The sequence below is a fragment of the Leucopleurus acutus genome (genome assembly GCF_964270905.1).
Source record: "Leucopleurus acutus genome assembly, chromosome: 1".
NCBI lineage: Eukaryota > Metazoa > Chordata > Mammalia > Artiodactyla > Delphinidae > Leucopleurus > Leucopleurus acutus.
In genome coordinates, this window is record NC_139142.1 from 191,106,461 (window position 1) to 191,122,338 (window position 15,878).

The window sequence follows — 15,878 nt, forward strand, 5'->3', positions numbered from 1 at the left end:
GGCGGGCGGGCAGCAGCTGCGGCGCCGCCGGGCGGGGCGCGGAGCGCGAGGCGCGGCCGCGGGACCGTTAAGCTGCGCCCTCGCGCTCCGGCTCCGCGGCGGCCTGGCCGCCCCCGGGTCGCAGGCGAGCTCGGGGCGGCAGCTCCCCGCCGGCCCAGGAGGCCGCGGGGTGGGCGTGTGGCGCGGGGAGCGTGAGGACTCCCGCAAGGTATCCCTTCTGCACCTCAGGAGAAAAGAGGGAAGGATGGGGAGAGTAGGGAGATCGGAGGAGAGGAGCCCCCAGAGACGGTGGTCAGGCGAAGGAAGGAGGCTCAGGGCATCGCCGCTTACCGGTGCCAAGAATCAGGAGAGCTAGTGAGACGTGAAACGCTGCGTGGAGACCAGGGCTTCCCTAGCACCGAGGGAAAGGACCTGGGCACATGGTTGGCCGTCTCCCAAAGTAGCCCTGCAATGAACTTATTAATCCTTTTGTGCCTTTAACCATCGGGCCTTTTGGACCCTAAACTTGGGCCTTCCCACATGCATGCAGAAGGGAGACTCCCACCTAAGCCGCTGGGCTGTCATCCCCACCACCACTAACGCCCTCCCTAGATGGGACCCTGATTCCTCATTTAGAGCCCTTGGTTTGGCCAGGAGAATCATGCCCCAAATTGCACCTTCTGTTTCAAATCCTCCGCGATGTTTCCTATATCCGTTTAATTCATCTCACTCACCTTCCGCGGAAACCTTTTCACTGTCTTCATACACGTACACCTAAATTTAGCCCTTCTTAATGCTGGGAATACCTGAACCACCTCAGAAAGCTGCCATTCCAAGTATGTCTAAAAACCTGTTGTCCCTATATCTTCCCCAGTAATCATAACCCTGTTCAGCCCACTGGGCAAGTCATTAATACTCCCCCTCAAGTATAGTGGTTTCCTGTGTACCAGTTAACCTGCTTGGTTCTCTCAGGGAAAGAAAGCATGACAGATCCTGATCCCTTAAGGAGCTTGATGAGTCTCGAAGGGTGGGAAGTGACAGGTCACGTGGTCACCTTCATTTGCTCCTTTTTGCTTTGACTGTTTTTTAAACACAAGGGTTGCCCCAACATCCTCTTATTCTTTCTCTCTTGCTTCATACTATTGTCCCAAATGTTATCTGCTCCCCCAGCCTCAACCATCACCACTCTTAGTGGTTAAAAAAAAGAACAACCTGAATTTGCAGTGAGAAGAGGTGGGGTTGCCCAGTTCTCCCACCTATTTGAGCAGAGAACCTCTCTGAGCCTCAGGTTCTTTGTGTTAATAATAGAATAATCAAGGTACTTCTGGTGGCGCAGTGGTTAAGAATCCGCCTGCCAATGCAGGGGACGCGTGTTCAAGCCCTGGTCTGGGAGGATCCCACATGCTTCGGAGAAACTAAGCCCTTGCGCCACGACTGCTGAGCCTGTGCTCTAGGGTCCGCGCACCACAACTACTGAAGCTCGCGTGCCTAGAGCCTGTGATCAGCAACAAAGAGAAGCCACTGCAATAAGAAGCCCGCAGAACCTCAACGAAGAGCAGCCCCCGCTCGCCAGCAACTAGAGAAAGCCCACACGCAGCAACGAAGAGCCAATGCAGCCAAAAATAAATAAATGTATAAAATAATAGAATAATCAGACACAAAGGTCACTTTAGGGACTACTCTGGGCCTGGTAATTATAATCCTGCCCTACCTACTTCATAGGATGTTCGTTAGAATCAAAATCAACAGTAGACAATGGCTCTGAAAAGCACTCTATAAATCATACAGCACTGTATACATACAAGATGAAATGGAGAGTACTTGTGGATGACCCGTAAACTCTCCCCTGACCTCAGAGAAGTGCCTCGTTGAACATCTCTACATCAATTGCCCACAGACAGCTTAAAAATTGTCTAAAACCAAGTTCAACATTGTCCTTCATCTCACATGTTGGTTCATTTTTCTATTATATTGAAAATGGCATTCATGTCACTGCGTTACTCCAACCACAAGTTCATTCGTTTAACAAATTTTCATTGACCCAGGCTTCAAAGCTTAGGATCATCACTGATTATTGCCTCTCGCCACCACTCCACATAAACCCTGTTACCAGGTCCTGTCCATGAAAAAAATTGTGCTCCAATATTATCTCTTCCCTGGTGCTCTCACTGGTCCCCCTAGTTGAAATTAATCCATCCACCTCAGTGCTTCCATAGCACTTTATTCTATGACGGCTCTATTGGGTTTAACTGTATATTAATAATGGAAGATGACACGCTAGCTGTGAAGGCTTAAAAGCTGAATTTAGTGATGACAAAGTGTTGAATGAACCTACAGGAAGGGAAGATGGATATGTGTGGGCACTGTCAGGTGAGGTTTCACTTAGGAGGGCACAAGGTCTGGATGGGCACACAGTGTCATCCCTGTTAGGGGCAGACTGAGGTGCAGGCATGGAGATGAAAATCCACCTGGTATTTTCAGATAGTAATGAGAAGACCTGTAGCTTTGAAAGGACAGAAATATTTTTCCAACCTTATTAAGATATAAGTGACATATAGCATGGGGTAAGTTTAAGGTGAACAACTCGATGATGTGTATATATATATATATATATATATATATATATATATATATATATGATTTCCACCTTAAGTTTAGTTAACACGTACATCACACATAATTACCGTGGGTGGGTGGGTGTGTGAGTGTGCAGTGAGAACATTTAAGATTTACTCTCTTAGAAACTTTAGAGTTTGTAATAGAATCATGTTAAGGGACAGAATTTTGGGTGATTTAACTTACTTTGAATGGCATTTACGATAATGCCATTCAGGAATAGGTCATGAGATGATTTTTGCCAACGACCTTTCACACTACCTTTGTACTCTGCAGAGGATGTATGTGGTGTAGGAGTTCTAGAGTTGCAGAAATGACCTCAGAAAGTACCTAACCCAGTTCTCAGATTATCTACATTAGACAATGGAGATCTAGAGAAGTTTAAGTGATTTCCTGACTTGTTGGGAGACAAACTCTTTGAAGGCAGGGTCTGTGTTATACTCACTCTGTATGCTTCCAATGAACCTAACATACTCCCTTTCCCATAGCACCTATGGCAAACTTTTGATGAATAAATGAAAAGGAAATTTTCATCTCTCACATCAAAGTTACAAGATTCTACACCCAGGAACTGTGTGTGGAGGGGTCCATTTAGAAATACTTTATTGGGAAATTAGGTTAGGTTAGGCATAATATTTAAACTTGAGGGTTAGCCACATTTGGATTTAACAACTTAGCAATTTGATCACTGTTTTCCTTTGGAGTTTGTGTGATAACAAAACAATACACATGTCTTTGGTTCAGCATCTAATTCAGGCTGCTTATATATCAAGGGTGGAAGCACCCCAACCATCAACAATCGACAATGGTCTTGATAAGAGGCGTGGCTAGAGAAAGAAGAGGAAGGAAGTTCCATCTCAGGATGGGGATGTGGTCATGTCAGTCAAGGAGAAGGCCATTCCCACCTCTTTGCATTTGGCCTGTTGGGCTGTTCATCCAGCTTCCAAGGCCATCACAGCTGCCAGAAATGCTCTAGCAGCCAAGTTCACCAAGAAGAAGGAAAGAAATGTTGGGAAGATTGAAAGCCTCCCAATACTGACTTGCTTCTGCTTGTTGTTACTTTTTTAAAAAAATACTTTCTTTTACTGTAATCAAGTTTATTTACTGTCCTAGGAGAGTATGGTGAAAGTGTTATGTTAACTAAGGTACGCAATACCAGAAATGGAGGTTGAAATAGGGTGGATGCTCTGAATTTTTATTTTATTACCCTTTTCATCAAAAAAAATACTTCCTCAATTTAATAATTCAATTAGAATTCTTCCTTGAGAAAATAAATTCAGTAACTCCCTTAGTGCTGTTTGGAAGCTGTTATGCTTTCCATTGCTCTATGAAGAGATCAGAGCAAAATGTGGGACAAGGCCATTCAATCTTCTGTAGTGTCATCCAGAGCCTTGCCATTAAAAATGGTATTATTTTAGAAGACCATTATTAAAGTGCATATACAGTCAAACTCAGCCAGAATGCCAGCCAAATAAATGGGATCCAAGAATTCAATTGTGACATATGAGTTACTTTTGCGGGGGGAAGGTGTTGACACGATGCAACACAGCTTGCCATCCGGGAGTTCTGAGGGTCTAGCCGTGCCATCCAAATGCCTCCTGAGCTGGCTGTGGTTTGGAACCCGCTGGCAGGGGTTGTCCACCCATTTGAAAATGATGGTGATTCTTCTGGCTTCTGCAGCTGGCTGGCACTTCCAGGACAGTGGCAGCAATTCCAGGAATCTTCCTCTTGGTTGGCAGTTATTTTGTTGGCCTGACTTGGGCAGATCGGACAGGGAAGACAGTATATAAAAAAGCCAACACTAGGGTGACCACTTCCCAGCCTGCTTTGCCTTCCCCTCCACTCCCCAAGCAGACGAAGAGGACTTTAGTCGCTCCCTTGGGAGACAGGAAGCTGAGTGGAGGACAGGAGTCAATCTCCAATATCATCATATCTTTATTATGTATACCTTCATAACAGAAATAGAAATTTCCAACATTGACAGAGCAATGAAATGTATTACAGTAGATCCCTATGGCAGACTATAATGCAACCAATAAAAATGGTAATTTCACATAAAATGTAATGACATTAATCATGATATTAAAATAAGTGAAAAAATAGGATACAAAATTGTATATTGTATATTAAGATTAGAAGATGTATTTGTGTATGTATACATGTAAAACACTAAAAGAAAATACATTGTACTGTTGTAAAAATTCATGTCTTTTATAATAATTTTTAAATTATTGTCTAAATCCATCTTTTATAAAAAGATGCAACCATCTTCCCTCATTAAATAAATAACACAGTAATGGCATTCAACATAGTAGCTCAATTTCTATAAGAGAACAGCTTTTTAAGTTACTTCTTGCTATTTATCATAGTTATTGTTAAAATAAGTCTTAGTGGAACAGGCCATTTTTCTACATGTAGAGGGGAGGGAAGCTTCCCTGAGTTCACAAAAAGTCCTTAAGAGAAAGGAAGGCTACAAATACGAGGAAAATAGAATAGTGTTGTTTTTATCTATTAGACATCATATCCCCAATGCATAGGGCCTATGAATTTTTATTTTTTTATTTTTTATAAAAAGTTTGAAATCAGGAAAAAAAATACAGACTCCAAAAGAAAACTGCAAAATTAATATTCTAATAAACATTTTATTAACTGTGCACAACACGTAACATAATACTAACAAGTTTTTTAGATTTTATATAAAAAATATCATGACAGGGCTTCCCTGGTGGCGCAGTGGTTGAGAATCTGCCTGCCAATACAGGGGACAGGGGTTCGAGCCCTGGCCTGGGAAGATACCACATGCCGCGGGGCAACTGGGCCCGTGAGCCACAACTACTGAGCCTGCGCGTCTGGAGCCTGTGCTCTGCAACAAGAGAGGCTGCGACAGTGAGAGGCCCGCGCACCGCGATGAAGAGTGGCCCCCGCTCGCTTCAACTAGAGAAAGCCCTCGCACAGAAACAAAGACCCAACACAGTCAAAAACTAAAATAAATAAAAATAAATTTAAAAAATAAATAAACATTTGAAAAAAAATATGACAGAAGCTGTTTGTGAGTTAGGTTTCGTGTTACAAGGATACATAATGATTGCCTAAAAATATAATAGCCAATCAAAAATTAAATGTCAGTCATAGCCAAAAATTCTAAGAGCAAAATTCTAAACACCTTTTCTAATATATTTTACAGCAAGAGAATTGTATTAAATGTGGGATATGAACTCATCTCAGTATGCTTGATACAATGAGTGGGTGGAGCCTCCAAAAATAAGAATACCGGGCACTTAGTTCTGGGAAGAAGGGAGGTTCCATTCTTTGTTGATCAACAATGTCCATAGAAATTGGTGTGACCTTCAGAAGTCAAGGTTGAATGAAAAGACCAGAAGAATCAGAAGATTTTCGCCTGAGATTTTGGTCCCGGCTAAGGGAAAAATCCACGGTGTCCAGATGCAGAAAACACGGGAACCCTGACCCTACTAGGAAGACAGGAAACCCTGCAGGGTGCCTGTGAATTTGGCCCAATCCCTTATGGCTGTGGCATGAGTTAAGTCTGACTGTTGTTAAGGCGGTTGGTATTTTCCACATTTATTTTTTCATTGACGCTTAAGAAAAAACGTGTTCATGCAGCTACTATTTATTGATTGCACCTACTATATGCCAGGTACCATTGTAGGTACTGCGTATGACCTCTTCCCTCATAGAGTTTACAGATCGAGAGGATAGAGTAGAAGCAAGTAAACAGACAATCCTATAATTACGGATTGTGATGAGGGTTCTGAAGGTAATAACCCCGGCACCTTGATAGAAAATAGGCAGAGTGTCAAGGAGATCCTCTCCAAGGAAAAGATACATAAGCCTGAAAGATGAGAAACAGTCAGCCACGTAAACAGTGGGGTGGAGAGCAGCCTGGACAGAGGGGGTCATCAGCCATGAGAACTCCCGTTCTAGAACCCCAGGAGGCCTAGGTTGGCAAGGCAGGCAGGGCTCAGCACTGAGACCCTGGCAAGGATTTGAATTTTATTCTCAGTGCAACGGGAGCCCTTGGGAAGCTGAGGATTTGTTTATAAAAAGATCCCTGTGGGGCTTCCCTGGTGGCGCAGTGGTTGAGAGTCCGCCTGCCGATGCAGGGGACACGGGTTCGTGCCCCAGTCCGGGAAGATCCCACATGCCGCGGAGCGGCTAGGCCCGTGAGCCATGGCCGCTGAGCCTGTGTGTCCGGAGCTCTGTGCGTGCGGAGCCTGTGCTCTGCAACGGGAGCCTGTGCTCCGCAACAGTGAGAGGCCCGTGTACCGCAAAAAAAAAAAAAAAAAAAAAAAAAAAAAAAAAAAATCCCTGTGGACCCAATAGATTGAAGGAACGTAAATGTCAAAATGGAGAGGCAAACAAGGTAATTATTACAGGAATCCAGGTAAGAGATGACGGGGAATTGGACTAACATCTTGACAATAAAGATAAGGCAAAAGTGGGCAAATTCATCTAGGAGGGGCAGTCGTGTTTTAACGTGGATGGGTGTGGAGGAAGTGCCGACTTGGCCTCAGCTTAACGGGGCACATAGTGGGAGATCTCAGCCACTGCCTCATTTGCCCTTTTTAACATTCCTGCAACCAAAGGGCACCCTGGTTTAAGTGCCTGCTGCTCTTCACAAAAAGGCACCTAAAGAGAAATCTCCCCTAAAGTCTGCTTTCATGGAAGTATTTTTAATTCTCACATCTAGTATCTGCTATACTGATGCTACACTAAAGAAAACCTAAGAGAGAGAGTTGATGTGTATATTTGAAACACATCCAAAGAAATGTAACCTGAAATCAGCATAAAGAAAATGATCACAGCCATCTTCATGCTGCTGTGTCCAATAGTCTGAGATGGGATGGTTTCCATAGTCTTTGCTGCGCTTGAGAACCAAATGGAAGATAGAAAACAATAGCCTTGAGAGTTAACAAAGGGCAAAAGCCTTCCTATCCTGGTAGCAGCCAGGGTCTGAGCTGGTTAACCCCGGGCAGGTCTAGTCCTGCAAGCCAGGGAGGGGAAGAACTGAAGTGGGAAAGAGGAACGAGAGGTTCCTGAGAGATTCCCAGACCTACCCAGGCTGTTTCCACTTCCTCCTCGCTGCTCTCAGTTCCTGAACTTAGCTGTTCCTGCTTCCTGCGTAAGCAGAAGCAGCTCTCAGTCAGGAGGTGTGCTGTAAAGGAATCCCTTAGGCACATCAATGTTCTCACACCACTTCTCCCAAACCTGGGAAGCCTCCATTTTCGCACCCCAATTGTACCCCTGAAAGTTATACAGAAATATGCAAAACCATTGAACCTTCCCTGTTACCTGTACAAAGATTTCAGAATTCTACGCCTGAGTCTTCTCACTGTTTTAGGTTTGGGTGCCTAGCCTGTAAAGTGCTGGTCAATTTCAGTCATCATAATCTGGTGTCCATTCTGTCCCCCCAGCCATGCCTTAGTCATGTCTCCTAAAGTTTAAAGAGGGGGGGATGGACTTCCTGGGTTGCTTAGACTCAGAAGAGTACCTTTTAATTCCCCTAAATATTTTTGTGCCAGCTAATATTTAAATGTACTAAAAGGAGGCTATAGATGAAATCATTATTGCATAAAATTCTAGGCCTGAATTTTAAAGATCGGAGATTGTTGATCATTCATTATATTCATGGCCTTTATTCGTGCTTTCATCTTAAATGTGACATGGCTCTTCCTTAGAGAGCTGGCAGAAAACTAACTTTCAACAAAGAATGCTGCTTTCCCTTTATTAATTTAGGCTTTTTATGTTTTAGCTTTCATATTCAAATTTTAAGTAGATCATAATAGTAATATTTTAAAACCTGATAAAATAGAACTCAGGGACAAATCTGAAGTCAGAAATAGGTTTATGATAATTTTTTTCCTTATTCATCACATATGTATTGAGGTCCTAGAAGATTCTGGGCACAAACATGACTAAGATGCATCCTTGCTTTGAGGAGCACATAGTTTAGTGGAGAAGATAAATCCATCAGCCAACTGTTTCCAATGCTATATACATGCTATAGTGAGACCGTAGGGGTACATGGAGGAAGATCACTGGATCAGGTAGAGGAAGGAGGGAAACTGGGTGGTCAGAGCCAGAGAGGGTGGTCCTGAAATGATGGTTCTTGAGTAAAAGAGAAAAAAAATGCAGCATAATCATTGCATCACTTTATTTCATTGTTGTATTTACATAAAAAGTAGTTAAGTGCATTCCTGTAAAGAGTTCAAGCTGTATAGAAGGTCATGAACTAAAAAGAGAAAGTCTCCCTCCCACTCGTCCACCACATCCCCCTCTCCTTTCTCCTTCTCCCTCCCTCTCCTACTCCCTTCCCCCTCCCACTTCCCTCTGCTCCCATTTGTATATAGTAATGTGCCCTTATGCTGGAGGATGTGTTCCAAGATCCTCAGTGGATGCCCGAAACCGTGGAGAGTACTGAGCCCTGTACATACTATGATTTTTCCTACACATACATACCTATGATAAAGTTTAATTTATACATTAGGCACAGTAAGGGATTAACAACAATAACTAATAATAAAATAGAAATTTCAGTTGCAAAATAAATGAGTCACAGATATGAAATGTACAGTGTAGGGAATATAGTCAGTAACTATGTAATATCTTTGTACAGTGACAGATCAAATCTAGACTTATTGTGGTGAATATTTTGAAATGTATAGAAATATCAAATCACTATGTTGTGTACCAGGAACTAACATAATTTTGTAAGTCAATTATACTTCAAAAACAAACAGACGGGACTTCCCTAGTGGCACAGTGGTTAAGAATCCACCTGCCAATGCAGGGGACACGGGTTGGAGCCCTGGTCCAGGAAGATCCCACATGCCGCAGAGCAGCTAAGCCCGTGCGTCACAACTACTGAGTCTGTGCTCTAGAGCCCGCGAGCCACAATTACTGAGCCTGCACGCCACAACTACTGAACCCGCGTGCCACAACTACTGAAGCCCACGTGCCTAGAGCCCGTGCTCCACAACAAGAGAAGCCACCGCAATGAGAAGCCTGCACACCGCGACGAAGAGTAGCCCCCGCTCACCACAACTAGAGAAAGCCCGCGAGCAGCAACGAAGACCCAACACAGCCCAAAGTACATAAATAAAATAAATAAATTTTTAAAAACCCAAACAAACTCATAGAAAAAACATCAGATTTTTGGTTACCAGGGTTGGCGGGTGGGGGGGGTTGGGGGTCGGGGGAGGGAGAATTGGATGAAAGTGATCAAAACGTACAAACTTCCAGTTGTAAGATAAATATGTACTGGAGATGTAATGTAACATGATAAATATAATTAACACTGCTGCATGTTATATACGAACATTAAGAGACTAAATCCTGGGCTTCCCTGGTGGCGCAGTGGTTGAGAGTCCGCCTACTGATGCAGGGGACATGGGTTCGTGCCCCGGTCTGGGAAGATCCCACATGCCGCGGAGCGCTGCGCGTCCGGAGCCTGCGCGTCCGGAGCCTGTGCTCCACAACGGGAGAGGCCACAACAGTGAGAGGCCCGCGTACCGCCAAAAAAAAAAAAAAAAAGAGACTAAATCCTAAGAGTTCTCATCACAAGGAAAAAAATTGTTTTCTATTTCTTTAATGTTGTGTCTCTATGAGATGATGGATGTTCACTAAACTTACTGTGATCATCATTTCATGACGAGCATAAGTCACATTACTGATATTATGCTGTACATCTTAGATTTATACAATGCTGTATGACAATTATATCTCAACAAAACTGGGGGAAAAAGCATTTGAAGAGAGAAAATATTTGCAAATGGCACATGTGATTAAAGACTGTTATCCAAAATACGTAAAGAACACTTAAAACTCAACAATAAGAAAGTAGACACCTAGTTTAAAAATCGGCCAAAGACCTTAACAGACAGCTCACCAAAGAATACATACAGATGGCAATTAAGCATATAAAAAGATGCTTCATAGCATATGTCATCAGGAAAATACAAATTAAAACAACAATAAAATACCACTGCACTAGTAGAATGGCCAAAATTAGGAACACTGACAGACCCAAATGCTGGTGAGGATGTGAAGTAACAGGAGGTCAAAATAAGTAAATAGGTAAATAAATACATTAAAAAAATAGAACAATTACAACCATCTACTGTAATAAAAGTTATGTGACGGTGGTCTCTCTCTCTCTTGAGAAATATTATTGTACAAATTTAACGCCTTTTCCACCTTAACTAAGCCCTTATCACCCACTGTGTCCTTAACTTTGCAGTTTGAGGTGTTAACAGCAAAACTAGCATGAATTTCTTTTTTCTTCTTCACAATTTCACAGATAGATTTGTGCTTACCGTAGACCGTAGCAGCCTCAGCATATGATTTTTTTCTTTCCTTATTAAGTTGAGAACTTTCACCTTCTCACAGGAAGCACTTTGCAGCTTCTCTTTGGCATAATCTGAATTGCCAGCATCCTCTTTTGCTCTTTGGGCCATGAGTAAGTGAAACAGGGGTCACTTGAACACAAGAACTGCCATATGCAACAGTCAATCTGATAACCAGGATGGCTACCAAGTGATTAGCTGGCCGGATATGCTGAACAAAGAGATGATTCAAGGCCTGGGCTGGACAGAGTGGGATGGCACAAGGTTTCATCACGATACTCAGAATGGCGCACAATTTAAAACATATGAATTGTTTATTTCTGGAATTTTCCATCTAATATTTTTGGACCCAGGTTGACCATGAGTAACTAAAATGGCAAGAAGCAAAACTGAGGATAAAAGTGGGGAAGACTACTGCAAAGGGGAATATACCTTACGTATTGTTTTACGACTTGCTTCCTTTCTTCTTAACACTATGCCTTGGAGATCTTTCCATAGTTTAGTAACAGGGACTGATCTCATTATCACAAATCTCATGTATACAAAATTGTCTTTTTTCTTAATCCATTGTGTACTTCATTTAGCTTTTAGCTCAGTTCTTAGCTGAGCCGCAGAGAACTTGGTCGAGTCCCTTCTGGATAAACTCGGTCAACTCTGAGTTATTCTCCGTCTCCAGTATGTAAATTGTCAGTGAAAGTCAATTCCCCTCTTCCTAGGAGTGACTTGGGATGGGGACAGGGGGCTTATGCACTGTGGCCTGGGGACCACTGATGCACTGTGGGCATCCCCTTCTCCTGGGGTCCACCGAGATGACCCCTCTCACAGCACAGTCTCTTCTACTTAGGCCCCTGTGGTCAGGAAACTTCCCAGCCCAACTCCAGTTCCCTTCACACCTACCCTTCCCCCCTCAGCCATCCAGGCTCCCTAAGAGAATCCCCGGGGCTCTGGGCTACCGGGCTTCCCCTTGGAGCCTCAATCAGTCAGCACTGCTCCATGCCCTGGTCCTTCCCTGGCTGTTCTCTGTGAGGCTCTCAGCCTCCTGGGACACACCCAGTCACCAAGGCCTGGACCTTCTCTGATCTGGGACTCCTACCCCTTACCAGGGACAGATTCTGCTGCTCTTGTACTCTGAGAAAATCTCCAGGCTACACCAGAAGTGTTTTTACCCATCTCTCTCTAAAAGGCATATGTTCATCCCAACTATCATTTAAGGATAACCTTTATGCTCAAATCCTTTGGATACTTGGCTTTTGGTTACACGAAAACCTCACATTTCTTATTTTTTAAAACGCCCTTGAAGAAAATGCCCTGGCTTTCAAGATGATTACCTTCTCTGAGTTTCAAGGACCTATTCTGGAAGGAAAAGCCAAGGATTTTCGCTTTGTATTTTCTGCTCTTTGGCCTTTCTCTGTGGAAATAGGTGCCAGCATTTTCCCTGCCCAGATACAGATCAGAGATTTAGTGGCACCTACTGCAGACGGTTGTTGTGAGGATTAATGTAATGAATAAAGCACTTTCCACAGAGCCTGGCACAGAGTAAGTGGTCAATAAATGGTATCTTTTTTTTTTTTTGGCGGTACGCGGGCCTCTCACGGTTGCGGCCTCTCCTGCTGCGGAGCACAGGCTCCGGACGCGCAGGCTCAGCGGCCATGGCTCACGGGCCCAGCTGCTCCGCGGCATGTGGGATCTTCCCGGACCGGGGCACGAACCCATGTCCCCTGCATCGGCAGGCGGACTCTCAACCACTGTGCCACCAGGGAAGCCAAATGGTATCATTTTTATTCATTCATTTAACAAATATTTATTGAGCATCTACTATGTGCCAGATCCTGTTTTAAGCTTTGGAATAGAGAATAACACAGAGTAAAAGACCTGTCCTCATAGAACATTCAGGGTAGAAAAATATAGAATATGTATATGGGAAAAATAACTAAGGAGAAACAAAGCAAGGGAGGAAGAAAGGAGAGTGCTTGCAATTTTAGATAGCACTGCCAGGGAACACCTCCCTGAGGAGACATTGAATCATGACCTTGAAAGAGGAAGGGAGCCAGCCAGGCAGGTACCTGCAGAAAGAGTATTTCAGGCAGAACATCTACAAGTACAAAGGCTCCAATGCAGAGAGGTTAAAAGGAATTACTGAGAATGAAAAGCTATGGGTTTATGACACAAAATATTATCCTACTACATGAGTATCTATAGAAGAACATGACTTTTAAAATACTTCATGGTTCCATGGTACAGTAAGACTTGGCACACTGTTTCCTGAGGACCAGATCCAGCTGCCACCTGGTTGGTTTTTTTTTTTTTTTTTTTTTTTTTTTGGCTTCGCCGGGTCTTAGTTGCGGCATGTGGGATCTTTTAGTTTCGGCATGCAAGATCTTTTAGTTGCAGCATGCAGGCTCTTAGTTGTGGCATGCGGGATCTAGTTCCCTGACCAGGGATCAAACCTGGGCCCTCTGCACTGGAAGCATGGAGTCTTAACCACTGGACCAGCAGGGAAGTCCTGCTGCCTGGTTTTATGAATAAAGTTTTATGGGAACACTGCCACTGTCAACATTTACATCTTGTCTGTGGCTGCTTCTCACCATAGCAGCAGAGGTGAACACAGACTGTATGAGCTGCAAAGCCTAAAATAAAACGATTACTCCCTGGCTCTTTACTGAAAAAGTGTTTGCTGACTCCTGGTACATAGGTACTGTCACTTATTTAACGTGTCCCCTAATTATGGCCATGAATGCTCAACAAATTATGTTAATACTCTTTTGGCTGCAAGATTTACAAACACTTTAAACCAGTTTTAGCAAAATTAGGGGAACTGCTGATTTTCTGAAGTAGAAGATTTAGGCATAGCTGGATGTGGAGACTGAATGATTGCTTCAAAGATCAGTGCTTCCATCTCTTGATCAGCCCCAGTGTGTGTGTGTGTGTGTGTGTGTGTGTGTGTGTGTGTGTGTGTGTGTGTGTGTTGGTTTCATTTCACCAACAGGCTTCTTCATGGGCCAGAGAAGAGGGTCCCTGACAGCCCCTGGCTTAACTCCTCTGTACCAGTGTCTATCCATCAGTTCCAGACCAGGTCTCAGATTGGCCATGGTGGAATCAGGGTACCCCTCTGGATCTGTCACTGGTACAGGTGAATGAGATGCTGTGGTTGATCAGGACTCAGTTCTGTGCTTGCCATTGTGCCTAGATAGAGGAAGGGGCTTGTATTAATCAGAGTTCTCCAGAGAAACAGAACCAAGAGGATAGATACAAATATAGAGATAGATATAGACATAGGTATAGGTATAGATATAGATCTACAGAAAGAGGTTTATTATGAGAGTGGCTTATGTGATTATGGAGGCTGAGAAGTCTCATGATTGGTCTAGGAAAGCTGGTGGTGTAGCTCCAGTCTACACCCAAAGGCCTAAGAACAAGGGGGCCAGTGGGGTAAGTCCCAGTGTGAATCCAAAGGCCCAAGAACCAGAAGCACTCATGTCTGAGGGCAGGAGAAGGTGACTGTCCTAGCTCAAGCACAGAGCAAATCTGTCCTCCCTCTACCTTTTTGTTCTATTCAGGCCCTCAATGGACTGGATGATGCCCACCCACACCGGTGAGGGGGAACTTCTTTGCTCAGTCTACTGATTCAAGTGCAAATCTCTTCCAGAAGCACCCTCACAGACACTCCCAGAAGTAATGTTTTACCAGCTATCTGGGCATCCCTTAGCCCAGTCAAGCTGACACATAAAATTAACCATCACAGGCCTATTGTAAATGACAGCTCCACCTGCACTAAGTGAGGTGCAGAGAGGTGATTCCCCAAAGGAAGGAAAGCTGAGATTATAAACCAGCACACGTACCGTTGTTTGCAGTTGTTCACTATTAAAAATGTTTCGATGAAACATCTTTATATATGTCTTTTTATACAAAGGTACTAGAATTTCTCTAAGATAGGTACCTATAGGTGGAATCGACAGGTTATGGCAAATTTACAAAGATAACGTACCCGTTTACTTTCTGATAGTGTATGAAATGTTCTTCTCCCACACCCTCACTGACCCTGATACTATCAGTTTTTGAAAATGTTTCCAACCTAATGAGCAAAATAGGATCTTTGATTTAAAAAAATTTTTTTTTCATTTCTCGAATTAGAACTGGGGTAAGACATCTTTCCATGTTCACTGACTGTTGCAAGTCAAGTTCTAGGAGGACAATGCCGAGACAGAGATTAGGGTGCAGGAAGTTATTAGGGAGTGCTCTTTTGATTACCATCCATGGGGGAAGGGAGGGAGGCAGGAACAGGCAGAGGGAAAAGTTGGGCTGCACAAGTAAGGCCTCAGCTGACCTCTTGGTGAACTCTGAAGTCAGGATGGCCCTTCGGAGTTGTCCTGAGTAGCACATGGTGCCAGGCCCTTACACCCCTGTGCTGCCCAGTCCTTGGATGAAGGCTGCCCTGGGAAGGCACATACCCTTGGATGAGGCAACTATTTTCCACTGAGGGTCATTTCCAGAGAGGCTGACAGCTGAGGGCAGTCAGCCAGCAACCCTCTCAGCAGCTGGGGGAATAAATCCTTCAGGACTAGGGCACAGCACAGCACGCATTACACTGACTGTATTTATTAATTTGTGCATTGTCTGTTCAGAGTCTTTCTGATTTTTTATTGATTTGTAGTGGTGCTTTATTCTGGATATTAATCCTTTATATATTGCATGTGTTGCAAATATTTTTTCTCAGTCTATTGCTAGTTTTCAACTTTAAGGGGTCATTTATTTTGAAGATCTATTACATTTTTAGATAATCAAATTTGTCCATTTCTCTTCTCCAAGATTATAAAAATATTTATATTTTCTTTGCATGGTTCCATCTTTTTAAAGAAATATCTACAGCTCTTTAATTCCTCTGGAGTTTGTGTTCATGGTAAGAGGCGATGTCCAACACCA